The sequence below is a fragment of the Pieris rapae genome, chromosome 6 (assembly GCF_905147795.1).
Source record: "Pieris rapae chromosome 6, ilPieRapa1.1, whole genome shotgun sequence".
Taxonomy (NCBI): Eukaryota; Metazoa; Arthropoda; class Insecta; order Lepidoptera; family Pieridae; genus Pieris; species Pieris rapae.
In genome coordinates, this window is record NC_059514.1 from 863,255 (window position 1) to 879,633 (window position 16,379).

At 32.9% G+C, this 16,379-nt stretch overlaps 1 protein-coding gene across 1 annotated transcript in view; it reads right to left on the minus strand.

The window, feature by feature from the left end:
* LOC110996711 (ubiquitin-like protein 3) overlaps window positions 1-16,379 on the minus strand; it is a 127,025-nt gene that overhangs the window by 69,177 nt on the left and 41,469 nt on the right. The window lies entirely within an intron of this gene.

Sequence of the window (16,379 nt, forward strand, 5' to 3'; positions counted from 1 at the left end):
CACAAGTTTTTATTTGTTTTCCAAGAGTATTAAGGTACAATTTCAATCTCAGACCAGTCTCGTACTAAGTTTAGAACTTCTATTAACTGTGGAATTGGTCATAAGAAATTAAATTGCGTCTTACGAGAAACACTTTATTAACTTTTGAACTGGTCATACTCGAGTAGTAAGTACGAGAATATAATATATATTTATATATTTTTTTTTACAGAACATTGGGCTAACGGGCAGGAAGCTCATCTGATGTTAAGCGATACCGCCGCCCATGTGCACTATAAATGCCAGAGGGCTAGCGAGTGCGTTGCCGGCCTTTTAAGAATTGGTACGCTCTTTTCTTGAAGGACCCTAAGTCGAATTGGTTCGGAAATACTTCAGTGAATAGTCTTTAATGGTAATGGTAATCATATTTAAAATCGTTTTACTGTAATATAAAATCTCTCTCAGTAATCTGAAACCAAAACCTGGATTTCTGACCTTTCAGACTTACTTGCTATATTAGTATTTTCATCGTAGAACAAATCATTAAAAAAAATATAAAAGCAAAGCTTTATCTTAATATTCTCAATAAGCACGAATAGTTACGTGTTATGGTCAATGAACTGGTTACATACCACTCTTGACCTACGTTGACCTTACCGGTTGAGTCACCGTCCTTTGTACCAATTGGGACCTATTATTTGGCCCTTTACGAATTAACCACACACAATTTACAATTGAAAAAACATGCTTAGGCTCACAGATACCTATTTACAAAAACATACTTAAGTATCTTATTTTAGAGTTTCAATAAAAGTTTAATCTTTCTCTCTGGTTAATGATGGCTGAGATGGCAAATAGGTTGTATAACAACGATTATTCATAGAAAAAATATTAATTAATATTGTTGTTCATATAATAATAATGGCTCATTTAATAAGAATTATCTTTTGTGTCTTTCTGTCCAATTGTGTTTACTCTGCAATAAACATATATTTTATGCAAATATAAGTTTAGTCCAAACCTAGATTACTCAAGACGATGAGTAATATCATATCATAAGCATAAGATCTTAAATTCAGTATTTTTTCATTCCACTTAGCGTTGTTTAAGGAAGTTTTTGCTGCGCACCAGGACTATGTGGAACCAGCTACCCACGGGAGTTCTTACTAATTTGACTTGGGGTCCTAGAATAAAAGAGCGTACCAATTCGTAATAGACCGGAAACGGACTAGCCCTTTAGTATTGAGAGGTTTCATGGTCGGTATCACATCAGATGACCCACCCAGCTGCCCCCTTTGTCGTTTGTGTTTGTCCCCCTTTCTAGTAATATAAAATCCTTGATAGAAAATAACAGTATTCCGGTAAGACGTAACAGGACTTGCGAACAACTCAATCTCTTTTCATTCTATTCACTCAGGTATACCTAAGATAACTTGAACAATTTTTAATATAAATTCATTTTAGTACTGAAGTATCTAAATATATAAGCAATATCGCTTTAGAACGCGATAAAATTACCATAATCCGTGCAACTAAAAGAAAGTAGCTACTTAGGGGCTTAACAAAAGATAATACTCGGAGCCCAATGAGTTATTTATATTAACAGAAGCTCGTTTTAACTGAAAATAGCGTTTTGCATAACACTTTACGCGACAAACTTCTCTATCACATTTCTAAGTATTAGCTTAGAAATAATTTAAATAAGCCTTTTATAGACCCTTTACATTGAAATATATTCATATTCTTGTCATCGCATTAATTCATCTATGTGCTCTTTTTTGCAAAGGCCTCACCCAAATCTCGCTATTTCTGTCATGCTTTTTCTCAATTTATCCACCTATATTGTCTTCCTATTTTACTTTTATTTATTTATTTTAATATTCCAGTTCAATACTTATCCGATCTTCTAATTAAATAATTTTAAAACATGTCAAATTCGTTTAACAACCGACGTTATTATCGGTAAGACTTATCAATTTACTTTTTTGTTTCTGTAGTTCTTCCGAAAATTCTATACTTTATTTCTTGGCAAATCCTTTAAGGTCTGCAGTGCGGCTATGGAATTCACTTTCCGTCCTTATTCGATTAGCTCCTTCTCTGTCTTCCTTTAAATCTATATTGTACAAACATTACCTGTCCCCATCATTTGTACATTTGTACTAACGGATCTGAAATTATCGTGATCGTGCCCATTTCTTTTTCATGAGTCCATAGTTTAATTTTTTATTATTTCCATTTCACTGTTTACATAATTTAATTGCTTTGCTTTATTCCATTAGTTTTGTCTTAGTAATGTAATGTAATAATTATGTTTTGCAGTTCTTGTGCTCACCTTACCAATTTCTTTTCCACCCAAAAACTAAAACCGATCGCTTGAAAGCTTACGTCAGTTATCTTTCTTTTTATTTATTTTAATTGTACTGTATTTCAGTATGAATGCAACGTATAAATAAATCTACGCAATATGCTAAAGTATATAATAAAATACCGATAATGAGTTGTAGAGTAGTTTAAAAACGGAGTCTCTGTTGTCATATATAACGACCATCAACTCAGCGTCCGTATTCCTTACAACCACACAGCCTATTTTAGCGTCAGTTTCTACACAATGCATCTCAAACCGCGACAACACTTGTGTACGGCATCTAAACTTTCACGGTGTACATTGTAGTGTTGCTCGTGACACTATTGAAACTGTCACGCCGCAAAGGATATTCCATCCATTTGCGATTTCACTTGCCGCGATATGTACTAACATTGTGACTTATGGCGTAGGTGGCAGCGGGGAATACTGCCAATGCACGCTTCTCTACGACTATATTAAAAAAAGTGTTCGAAATGAAACTGCTATGTATACGTTAATGATAATTATAAAAAATGTACATTCACTGCACATGACGTTATGCGACAGAATTGCCGTTCTAATATGTAACTACTAAAGAAAACATCAACCTGTATATTATAATAGCGTGTATTTTTCACAATCTCCCTTTTTCACTCTCTCTCAAAGGGTTTGAATCGCTCTCTCCCTTTTCTTTGACATAAACTTTGACATTTGACTGCACATCTTCATGACGTTTCATCCACAGCACATCCGTTATAAAAATACCCTCGTGCGCCTAAAGAAGTTTCACTTCAAAAATAACGACATTTCAATAAGGTTATTATAAATCGCTTTTAGTTTACAGCTCGGACGGGGCAGTGTCAGCTGTGCTGACGAGTTTATCTCGACTCAGCGCCCGCTCTGTTCGAGTTCACTGAATAGAGGCGGGTACAACGAACCCGTCACTATATTTTACTAAAACCAACTGAATATTACTCGCGAGACCCTATTGGAGTAAGTTTTAACTTTTGATACGATGAGGTTATCGGTATACAAAATTAGATGATTGGGTTCAATGACCCTTTGATATATATTAAATCAGTCATAAAAGTCAGCACTGTTAAATAAAATAAATAAGAACAAATAAAGCACAATTGACGAATACAGAAGAAACTAAATAAAAAACGCAGTTCTACAAGTTATATAACTTTCACACTTTCAGTTCAAGATTTTCACTTAATATAAACACTTTTTAACAGTACTACGTATACATACCGAATAAGTACCTGTTCGGTTAGTATATGCCAATGAAAAGATTTACAACGAAACCCTCAGGTAAGGATCGGTCAATTTATGTTCCCTATTGATTCCTTTTCCATTACAATAACTCATAGTATTAAAAGGAGTTGAAGGCAAATTATTCGCAAGCTTATACAGTGTAATGCTTTTAGCTGCATTTTGTATGGGTCGTAAAGTGTATTGTGTTTCGATAGCGCAGCATTTTGTGAAAGTAGCCTAGTAGGGACTGATCGCTAGGTGGCCTTAATATTGGATATTAAGAAAACGTGTTATTAATTTATTACGTCAAAGTTTAAGTAGACACTGTTAAAGGAGATTATTATAACAGTATTATTACTACGACATTACGTAGTAATTATATAAGATTTAATAATAAAACTATGTTGTACCCTTTTTATAAGCTATGTGTTTATATGCTTTGTTCAAGGTATTTATTATAAATTTATATATTAAGCTTCCATTTACATTTAGTTTTAGCGTTTTTACTATTTTATCTACATTTTTGTTCCCTATTCTTTTGTAGACATAATAAAAATATAAGAAAGAATTCTTATAACACTCAAAAAATATGTAGAATCAATTGGTAAACTATGTGCATGTAGTCTTATATATTTGATTTATTAATAATATTAAAAGCTACTTGACGAAATAAATTGTACGTAACTTAAAATTTTATAATAAAACAACTGTTGTGTTTCAGCTTAGGACATGTTGAGAAGATGTTCTCTGTGATTGTTAGTAAACTTGTTCGTTTTGTTTCTTTGTTTTTTAAGAAAGTGATTTAATGTATGAGTAACATTTTAAGCATACCGTATATATATTGTAATACTAAATATTAATATTAAGACCTGTACAGTCTCTCCTTAACTAGAGAAGAGATAAATATATTTAAGTATGTACCCGCGTTAAAATATATTTTTTCTAGATTAACTTAATTATTAGAGTAATTTGACTTATTAATTAGATGTTATACTTAAACAATGTAAATCTAAACTGTTGGGCCTTTATTAAAGGTAATTAACGATTCTTGATAACTTTGTCTACTTTTAAGGCGACTTTTAAGATAAATGAGTCTGTCTCTATCTCTCTAGATTAAATGAGAATCGCTCATACCACCTAGTTAAATTAATATTTAGGAACTTAATAGGACTACGAAAGTAACGCTTACAAAGAGTTGAATATTAAACAATTGTGACATCAGAATCCTTATCAATTTTCATTCACCGTTTGAGCGAATGCTAACTGCGCACATAGAAAGATATTCCATCGGTGCACAGCCAAGGATCGAACCTACGATTTCATGGATTAGAGTAGCACGTTGAAGCTATTAGGCCAATACAACTCTTAATTAACTGTATATTTATTATTAATTTCGCATATTAGAAAAATGACAATTTGACAGCATAAGCATGTAATGGTTCGGATTGCATCACTCTGAATTTAATTACACCGGCCATACATCGTGTGGGGTGCCGCAAGCCAAATGGGTCAGAGCTTGACCCATACATGAAACTTACATAACGCGATAACAACAAAGGCAATTATGGTAATTATTTCTCTCTTTAATTAATTAAATAATATAGTATAATTAAAGAAAGAACATAATTTGGAAGAACACTGTCTGTTTGTATAACAGAAAAGAAATATGGTTGTGACAAAATAGATCTAATGATAGTTCCCACAATAGCACCTGTGTTGTCGGTAACTTAAGACTCTAGATTACAAGGTTAGGTTAAGAATAACTTTATTTCTCATAAGAATTGCATACATAATTCACTTACTGAGAAACAATATATAAATTAAGATCAATAAGGAGAGTGCACAGGTGTACGTATATAAAATTACAAAACAAAAAAGCAACAAAAATGTGGGTAGACATAATAAATTTCATCAGTCAACCAAGATTGGATTTCTTTTACTAGATGTTGTTTATACAATTGTTCTGCATGCTTAAAAGATTTTTTTAAGAAAACGTAGTCTTTGCATTAAATGTAATCTAACCAAAGTCGTGTAGGCCTTAAGTATGCGTGACTGTGTTAGTATGTTAATGGGTGTGTGTGCGTATACACTCTGTATTTGACACTGTAGCTAAGAGTCCTTATAAGCGTGCAGTATGTCAGTTATTTCAAAATATGTAGTAATAGCAGAATCCAATGATCATTACTAACTAAATATTAGATGAAGTTATTAAACATAAATCTTCAACGACATTCTATTAATTACTAAGTCTTATGTGTGTGTGTATTTTTAGCTTATGACTTCTATTTCAACATTCAAACGGAAATTGATTGTGAAAATCGACAGAGCGCGTACGTTTGACGTTCGCTCTAAATTCCCACAAAATTAAACACGATTTAGCAATGTTCAGAAATATTGAAGGTTTAGGATTTCTATAAATTACCCAATACCAACGTTATGAGTCATAAATTCGTTGTTTATTTTGAAATATAATTTAAAAATTAAAATTCAATACGGCATGTAATTTATATATGTTTAGTTATATTGGAGTAACATAGAAATGTCCCCATATCTTTCGGCAGAATACGTAATTCCACCCCTTGATATCCGTCGTACCACAGATGAGTGTTTAACGTAATTTCTGCTGCGAACTACCACTATGTGGAACCAGCAGCCCACATAAATGAATGTATTTAAATAATAATAATCCTCACTTATCTCTTCCAAGACTTTCTGTGCCATAGGTAAACCGTAAAAGGCTAGAAAGATGTGAATAAAATTAGTTTCCCCGATAAATTCCTAGATCCCTGGTATGTGCGGCAGTTGATTAGGGAATGTAGAGAGAATTTGGTCAACTGCTAACAGTAGCTATATATTATATAATATATATATATATATACATATATATATATATATATATATATATATATATATATAATAATATTAAGGTATATTAAGGTAATCGTATGCGCTATTCTGAACCTAATTTGACTTTTGAAGGAAACTCAGAATTAACTAATTCTTGAAAATTCATTCAAAGCAGAAAAACTTAGTTTTTCTTTTAAAATTGTAATACAAACTTTCAAATGATTTAACACGCCTCATTTGTCCCAACTTTAAAGTAAGTTGGACATTGAACTGTATTCTAGAGGCATATAGCTCAAATCGAAAAACTGGTTCATATTGAGTATGAAAGCGATATTTTGCAAGTGAAATTACACTAAACACTAGTTCCGCCTTCTAGCTATTAATTTTAATGTAATTTATGATTTGTTTCTTTTGCACATTAGTAATTCGGCTATTAGTCAATTTAAATAAAAAAAAAATATTAAGCTTTATCGAAAAATCTTCTTACTTTAGACTCGATTTTATCAAGTTATGCAATAATCATAATTTCTTTATGCAGTATTTTTTTTCTTTGTTATTAATTCAATCTACTTCTACTACATAGCGATCACGACCGCTCTGCCAAGAGCGAAACGAATGAGAAGAATTAATTCAATCTACCACTCCACTAGATTCAGACTTACACGCCTATATAGTCTATCTCACTCTAACGGGTACCGGCTGCACTGGCGGCGCTTTAACGCCGTGTCACCGATCTCGTCAGAGATAAGTGAATACGCAGTACGCGTCCTGTACCGCTCTAACGCTTATTGGCCGCACCTATATTACATCGTCGTGTGTTAAGTTTATTTTCGTTGCGGAATTTCTTGATTCGGTCGCTGCGCTCAAAGCCCGATATTAAATCTATGCAATAGCTTAAAAATAATCATTAAGTCATTTATTTATTTATATACGTATTTAACTTAATCTACACTTATGAACTTAAAAAAAAGAAGGAATCAGGGGCGTAGAACGGAAGAGGAGAACTAGCAATAAACTCTCCGCCACTCTTTTTAATCGCCAAGTTTTTTTCTTTTACACAACGTTTGTAAGGAGCTGCAACCATTACACCATGTTCCCCACCGTACTCATTCCACACAGATTGTCATGGCTCAGTCCTACACGAGTAAAGAGAAACTTCAGCTGTATGTAGCTATGATATTGTCTACATAACAATTGATGAAATCGCTTCCCATATCTGACGATTACGCAACGAACCTGACCATGACCAATGATCTGAGCAATCTGAGTACGACTATTTAGATTGGTCGATTCAATGTGTGACATTAATTTTAACAATTACAGTAATGTTTACACTTCAACAACAAACAATTCGTAATAGGCAAAATTATCAGTCTTGTCTGTCACATAAAAAATAAGAACAAATCTTCTGTGGTCGAGTCTATGGTACAGTAGCGTGATTGAATGCTCAGGATTGATAGTGGCTAACCCACTCTTAATTAGTTGATAAAGCTTTTATTTTCAACTCGTGCAATGAACGCAATGCTCTTTACATAAGCGTGGTTAAGTAAATTTAATAATATTGATGTCATCCCGAGGTTACGTATGCTTCGCAGCCACTATGACTAACGGTGACTCTCGTATGGTGAAAGCGGAAACGCCAGTTGCGGCATTTGGTTCAATTTGTCCTAATGAAATTTAAATGTGCATGTAGATGTAGAGAATTTTATGTGTCTAGCTGACCGATGAACATTTTGGCTGGATTCCTGGCAGATGCCTGAGTATGGTATATAGTATAAAACTAAGAATACAATAGAAAATTGCAAAAAAAAAATACAAAAAAAAAGGAGTATAACCCCATAATTAGGGGTATAATTTCTACGAATATACTAAAAAATCGCTCAAGCTGTTTTCAAGTTTCTAACACGAGAACTTACTATATTTAGATAACTCTCATGATATTGCGAAGCTTTGCAAGAGAAAGCTTCTCAGTCTAATAAATCAAGAGAATTTTTGTCATCTGCCATTGACATATAAAGAAAATATCTTTATTTAAATAAAACACTTCCTCATGTATACCAAACCTTAGTCACCAGGCAAAAATATAGATAAATACCGTACCTGAAACAGAAAAGAGAAATATAAATACATTTTGAAAGAAAACAAAACTAAGTACAACCAAAACCTTTCCTTTGCCTAAAACTAAACTAAGATCTCTTTTACACTTTACAGCTTTTGTGTTAGGTTTTATCTATCTATCTATATATAATATATTACAGAAATCAACTTCAGTATATAATATACATAACTTAGTTTATTGTTCAAAGTTACTGAACTATAAGGACCGCTTTCCCCTAACTCTTGACTAACTATCGATATTAGGTAAGCCGGTGATGTTCAAGTTAATTAGAAGTGGTTTTAACTGCAGCTATTAGGAACAAGCTATTGACCTAATAGCCTGGTTTCACGTGTTATCATTAAATACATTAATCAATATTAAACTGCGTTGTAAGTTTAATATTTACGCTTAAATCACCATATCAAATCCAATACAAATGGGAAAGAAGCTACATCTACAAAAGCCTTATACTTCTATAAGGCTAAGATTTAACATAATAATTAATATTAATTGAATAACCTAATAATATTATATCTTCTTACTACAAATAATTTCAGAATTGACTATATTGCTTTGACTTGTACTTAATGTAATTGTAACTTCTATTCTTCCTTTTAAGACAAATTTGCTCGCCATTATGTGAGGCAGAATATGTGAACATTAGATTGCACAAACACTGTTAAGTATCATATTCTATGCAAATAAATTATTTTTATTATTATAAAGACAAATGAAAATACTATACCTACTCATATTAATTCTTATAAACGTTTCGATGCAAAAATTATGTTCTGTTTTTTAAATAAATAATTCTACAGGAACGCAAAAAAACTCTCTATACGAGTATTTACATTTAAATGCTAATACATATACGTAAGCAATATCTTGAAACAATTGAATCTACAACCTAGATAAAGTACGAGGCGGGTTTTATAAAAGCTATATTATTTATATACTATGCCGATTAGAAACTATTTTTTTAAATTTGGAGCTAGATATCCCCTCAGTATTCGTCAATCACTGTAACTACATAAACAAACTTATGTCAAAGTTTCTAGGATTAAAATCTCAGGCTATTTAACAATCAACTCCGATGTTCAATGATCGTGTTCAATCTGAAACAGACAATTACTGGAGAAACAATCAAAACTATAGCGGACCAATTTCAGAATCTCATAGCGAATCGAATGGACGGTGACTGCACAGAGCACTGCTGACAGTATATTATATTTCTAATGTGTACCGGGGCGTAATATCTTCTAGGCAATAACTTCTACTATAAATTCTAAATACATTGTTTTACATAATTTATAAAAACTTGATGTTATGTTATATATACGGCGGCGTTATTGTTCGGTCTTTTCCAGGCAGGTTTGTCTTTCTCATATCTTTATTAAATATACAACTGCCGAAAGCTTCTCAAATTCAATAGTGAATTTGATATTGAAATAGCTTAGCATACGTTTCGAACAAATGCATCAAATTGGACAGTTATTCCGTAATCGTCAGGACGACGTTTGGATAATATAAAACGACATACTGTCAGATTTGTTAAAATAAAAAAATAGTGTATGATACAACTTCAATATACTACAGTAAATACACAGTACACAACAGTAAATAGTCAGTTTTTTGAGGAAAACTAACATAACGCTGAACCAAATGAACGCTGGACACATCAATTTAAAAATGACTGACAAACAAACGTTTCGCGAACTCTTTGATCAGACTGATTCTTTTAGGGAAATGAAACGAAAGGAAATGGAAATGCAAGCTACTAACAGAAGCACGTATAACGTTTACTGGGTATATAGGTAACTCAACCGTCTTCAAACAAATTTTATCAACTATAAAAGTTTAGTTTTTGCAGTGAGCAGTGTGGTTTAAAAGAGTTTAAATATAGATATATGACGATAGTGACAAGAAAATGAAGGAAATTTGGTGTTTAGGTCATCTAGAAAGGATAAATTAGAAGCGGCTTACGGGTAGGCTTTGTGTTACATGCTTGGACCAGATCAAGTACGTTCTAAGGTGGGTAGGTTGGGAAGATGTGTCTGTATAAGTAAATAAAAACTTTAATAGTTTCTGTTACATAGTACTCTGTGTTGCTGTGTCGTCATTTCCGCGCGCAAACTTCTATTGAGGATGCCATTGTGTTTGCTCTATTTATTTTTCGTTTTCATTGCTTTTATAGCAGAATGTTAACTGTTTCTTAAGAGGAACGACCCTCAATTAACTAAATATGAAATTCCCTTCTCCACAACTAAAAAAAACCATTAGTATATTTTTTTAATCGTTCATTACTACAAACGTACATAATACATATATGAAAATTCTTCTCAAATCTTAACTTTATATTACTAATATCCCTTAGATTTGTTTTCGTCTGTTTGTTTTTGTAAATAATGGGACCTCTCATCGTCATACCTCATCTATAAAAAGCTTCTTATTTGAAACTGCAAGTGTAACATTTTGACAACATTAATACCCATATAAGCATTCAATTTCAACATACCACAAATACAATAATAGTGAATCTGGAAGCTCTGATATCCGGTTATCCGCATACCCAGTTCAAATGGCGCGCTATTCCTACAAATTTCATTTCCTACATCCACTTCGTTATTCATCCCGGCGTCTCTGGAGACATTCCCGGATCAGTCTTAGAAATATATTGGTTTGTATTCAACAAAAACTCTATCAGTTACTTTTTACAATATTAACATTCCCTAGCGAACAAATGCTATATTTGTAAAATTTATAAAATACTATAAATATAATATATATATATATATAAATATTTATATATTCTATAATATAAATATTTGTTCATGTGTATTTGAAATTCAAATTCCAGAGTAAACTTTAAATAGCGACGCCTACAAGAAAGGCATTTCATTCATTCATGTCATTAGTCTTAAAAACACTTGTCATTTGGGAATAAATATTAAACTGTATGATAAACCAATGCAATATTTTGAACAGGAAAGCAATCGTTCTACCACCGTTTTAACTGAACCAACACATCTGTCTCTTTTCATCGCTGCGTGAATACAATTTGTCAGAAAGAGACGAAAGACGTAGATATTTAAAATGAAATAAATTCTTAAAATAAATAAAACGCATCTTATAAAACACCTGACTGTTCCATTTTCAAAATCATTCCCACCTTTAAACTAGACTAAAAACATTCCAAGCTGTTATTCTGTGTTTACCGAAAAACAGTAACCGTACTTTATCGTCTGCATTGTCCCAGGCGTGCTCTTTCATAAAAATTTTAGCGAAGATAGCTATCTGAATGCGGAACATGGCCGCCCCGTTTGGGAAATAGGTCACAGTGTCACGATCGTGTCGGTGGACTGATCCACCGACCGGTTGGATAAATTGTACTGAATTAACAGAGATCTTTGAAGTTCGATATTTAGGATTTGAGGTAGTCAGGGCTTTCGACGCGTCACAGAATCAGCTCGCACTTCGGGATAACATTGCCAATGCAGTTTTTATGAAACTTCTCTTAATAATGTTTGGTTATGACAAGTGTAATTACCTCTCTTCAGTTCATGTCTTAGCGTCTTGCTCAAGGAACTTCTGTTTCCACCGGTTTCAGTCCAGCGCCTCTTTTTTTTAATAGAACGGTGCAAACGGGCTTACCTGATGTTAAGTGATACCGCCCATGGACACTCAATGCCAGAGGGCTCGCGAGTGCATTGCCGGCCTTTTAAGAATTAGTACGCTCTTTTCTCGAGGGACTCGAAGTCGAATTGGTTCGGAAATACTTCAGTGGGCAGCTGGTATCACAAAATGGTAGTGCGCGACAAACTCTGCCTTGAAAAAAAATCTCATTACATTTTATATTTTTTGAGGACGATAAGTTTTCCAATTGATTAGTCCACCTAGGTGGTGAAAGATCACGTAGCCGACGTGATAATTTGCGTTCTGTGTTAGAGATCCGTTTCTCAAGTCCTCATCGCCTTGCGCATTAATTTGAATAAACAACGTCACATACCAAGTCTTTGTTCTTCTGCGCGACCTTTTTGGTTGTTAAAAGCGTTAAAAACAAAAGTGAATCACAGCTACTTAAATATTCATTCTCTAATAAACACGAGGAAAAACCTTCAATTGCGTTACCGTTCGCGAAAACACGTTCAATTTGGCTAAGTACAACGTTATTTTTTTCGGAATAATAGACTTTCTAATAAATACGTGACGAGAGCGATACATCAATTGTCGTGAATTGGGTCGTGGCACCGTTCCTTTGTAGGGAAACTGGCACTGCGCTCAACAATATTTACTGATCGTAATCGCGTCTTAATGTTATAGTCTGTGGAACTACTGTCCTGACTGCAATAAAATTATTCGATTTTTGAAAATTTCAATAATATACTTGTTGTATTTGTGACTAATTGTGTAATGTGTATGAAAGTTTGAAATTGTATAAAACATACGAATTCTCAATTATTTGGACGGGTATTGCGAAGGTGGTTGACATAGCACAGGACAACATACGGCAAATTGACTGAAGGCTTACAATGATGGAGAGGCACCGAAAGAAGAAATCAAGTTTGGATTAAACGAGAAAGACTATTTTTTTATTTATTTATTAACCTTATAAACATATAAAAAAGCAGGTTCATAAGATTTTAGGCACCGGGGGCCTTATCGCTAAAAAGCTATTTCTTGCAGGCAATCCTTGGAACATAAAAAAAGAAACACACAGAGGGTACTGCACAAGAAGTGCATAAATAAATAAATAACATAAAATGTCATCTAACACTAACTATAACCAAAATAAAGTAAAATCTAAAAAAAATACGATAATAATAATATTTCAACAAAATGTGAAAGCTAATCTAAGGTTTAATGAGTTACAATTAACATTAAGTAGCTAATTACGAGGCAGAAGATAAATCATCAAAAACAAAAATTTTAAATAAATTAAACTACAGCTCGTCTGATATAGAGGGGTAAGGAGTTCCAAAGCGGTATATTTTGCAGTATTAAAACGACAGAACTGATGAACTGATAGACTGAGAAACATACAATTATGCTTTAAGTAACAAAGAATTAAAATAACATTATAGAGAAGTTGTACAATGTGCATCGTACGCCGCAATAGGTATCCAATTAATCTTTCTTCTAAAACTTAAGTGTTCTACTATAATAATAATATAGCTTTTTATTCACGTCAATTTAGGTGCATATATAAATAAAGATATTGAATAAGACATTAGAAGGTTGAAAAAAAACTATTCTAATATTTGGATCTTGCTTGATTTCTGCAGATATGTTAGCCAGTCGGAAAGGCCTCCTCCAACCTTTTCCATTCTTTCTTTTTCAAGTCTTCTACTTTAGAAAAAGAAAACTACTAATCAATTTAAATCAATATAAATAAATAATATAAACTGTAAAGTTATACACAAAATCATATACATATACCCATTCATCGTATACTCATAAAACTCCGAAATGGTCACCCAACACCCGACAGATTTATTTTATCCTGTCGATAACATCTTACGACTTACTACATTTCATTTGTTATTCGCAATAAACTTTGTTTACATCGAAGCCTCTAAATATTTATGGGGAATATATTTTATTACTTCTGACGTAGTTAAGGTCGTATTACATTAATCACTTTATTGAAATTGTTGTTTTATTTTATTTAATAACACTTTGTTTTTACAGAAATACAATACATATAATAATTGACATAAATAAATAAAAAGGCCGCCTTATTGCTTTCGAGCGATCCATTCATTTCATATCCAAATACATAAGACATGTATATAACAACGCAATTAAAACATATGTAAACAGTGAAAAGGAGAATATAAAAGAAAGGACACATGGACAAGATAAAACTGCACACGAATTATAAGTTAAAAACTGGTGTAATTTAAAATCTTAAGATAGGCACAGTTGAACTGTCATTTTCATACAAAGGTGTCTACATACACCGTTCCGACCTACCATGGATAACTTGTATCGACAGATGGCTATTACAATCCGTTGTTGGTTATTGGTACACTTTGATCAATATTTGGATTAAGATTTCTATATCAGATGGTCAGAAATTGATTAAGATATGTTGTTGGGTTTGGGCGTAAGACGGTAATTAGTAGAAAATTTCAGTAATTTGTTTATACATACACTCACCCGGTATAATCCAACATTTGTACCAATTAACTAATTAAATACGTAATGACAGGACTTGCAATTAATGCGCTGACAAGCTTTACCAATCATTATGCGATGTTAGTTCATCGTTAATGTTGTTTCGCATCGGTAACATTTAATTGGTATAGTATTATAACTTCGTTGTTGCAGTTGTTAGTTCGCTTCGTTAATTCGGTGATTGATCATATTTTCTTGATGAAACATTAAAATTCTTATAAAAACCCGCATTTAAATGCGTAACTCGACGTATCTAAAGTTTAAAGTTAGGTCTACGAGATTTTCATCTAGTTTTTACCGCCGCCAATGGACATTCAATTACAGAGGGCTAGCGAGTGCGTTGCCAGCCTCTTAAATAAAATTACAAATGATATTTATACAATCGTTTATCTCTCAAACATCGGCAACACACCCGAAAACATTTCAGCTTTACAGTTGTCTACGGGCGGCACTTTATTCATCAAGTAAGGCGTTTGAATCCTGTCCCATAAAAAGAAAAATATCTTTTATTTTATGTACAAAATCCTATCAATAAAACGTAGCTATTGTTAGGTATATTAATTAGAAAAAATCTATAAAGAAGTCGTTCAAATACTAATGTTATGAATATTTTAAAACTCAGTCATGACCGCCTCGGTGCATGCGAAAGCGACCTTGCTACGGAGATCGATACACGTGCTAAGGCATCAATTAATCACTACTTTTTAAAGCATAGGGCATGGTCAGGTCACTTCGTAATCTGCCCACAACATCTGAAAGGTCACTGCTTAGAACTACCACAGTTAGAACAAAAATAAATGACATTTAGAAAACGTGTTCTTGGCTTGTCTTCATCAACAAACCCTACTATTCATAGAAAACTTTTTTACAGGACCAGCGATACCTATAGATATCCCATGAACGCTAGGCATTCAGAAAGAAATACATCAAATACTTACAAATGCAGAAGAGTAAGATACCAGTCGGTATTACTGTCTCTTTACTGGTATTGATGTCTCTATTAGAAGATGTAGAAACATCATTTTAGTTTTTATAAGTGAGAATGCTTATATGTATTTTTTTTCAAACAGCCACTATCTACGATAATCTAAGTATGCTGCAAGAAAAGAATATTGATGAAAATACAGTTTTATTACTACAATAATTTTCGAATTTATTAAATACAATTTAGATTCTTAGGAGCGTTCGAAACGAAATTTCCAAAGGGATGAAAAACACAACGAATGAATTATTTCAAGCGCCGCCAATATTATTTCAGCTTTGTACGTGAGAACAAATAATTATTTTATGAAGGAATTTATTTTTATTTTTTTAACCATATAATATTTATTCTGATACAAGGTGACCTACGTATATAAGGACATAAAACCCCAGTAAAATGTGAAAGAATCTCATCTCTCCTTGGATTCTCCTTACGTACACCCGATAAGTTTTTTAGTAGTAGTTATCGCTCACCGGGCTCTGTAAGCAGTAGAGTACTAGATATGAGTCGAGTCCATCGTAAGCTAGAAAGCTTTACAACAGCATGTTCTCCTCGGTTATCAAACCTACCTAAAATAGATAGCATGCATGGAGGTTGTAACACCTGCTTAAACTAGTTTTTGTGGGTTCTGTGACAGGTGAAATAGTTGGTTTTTTCTTACTTGGCTGAAAGTTAATGCAAATCATCCCATAAGA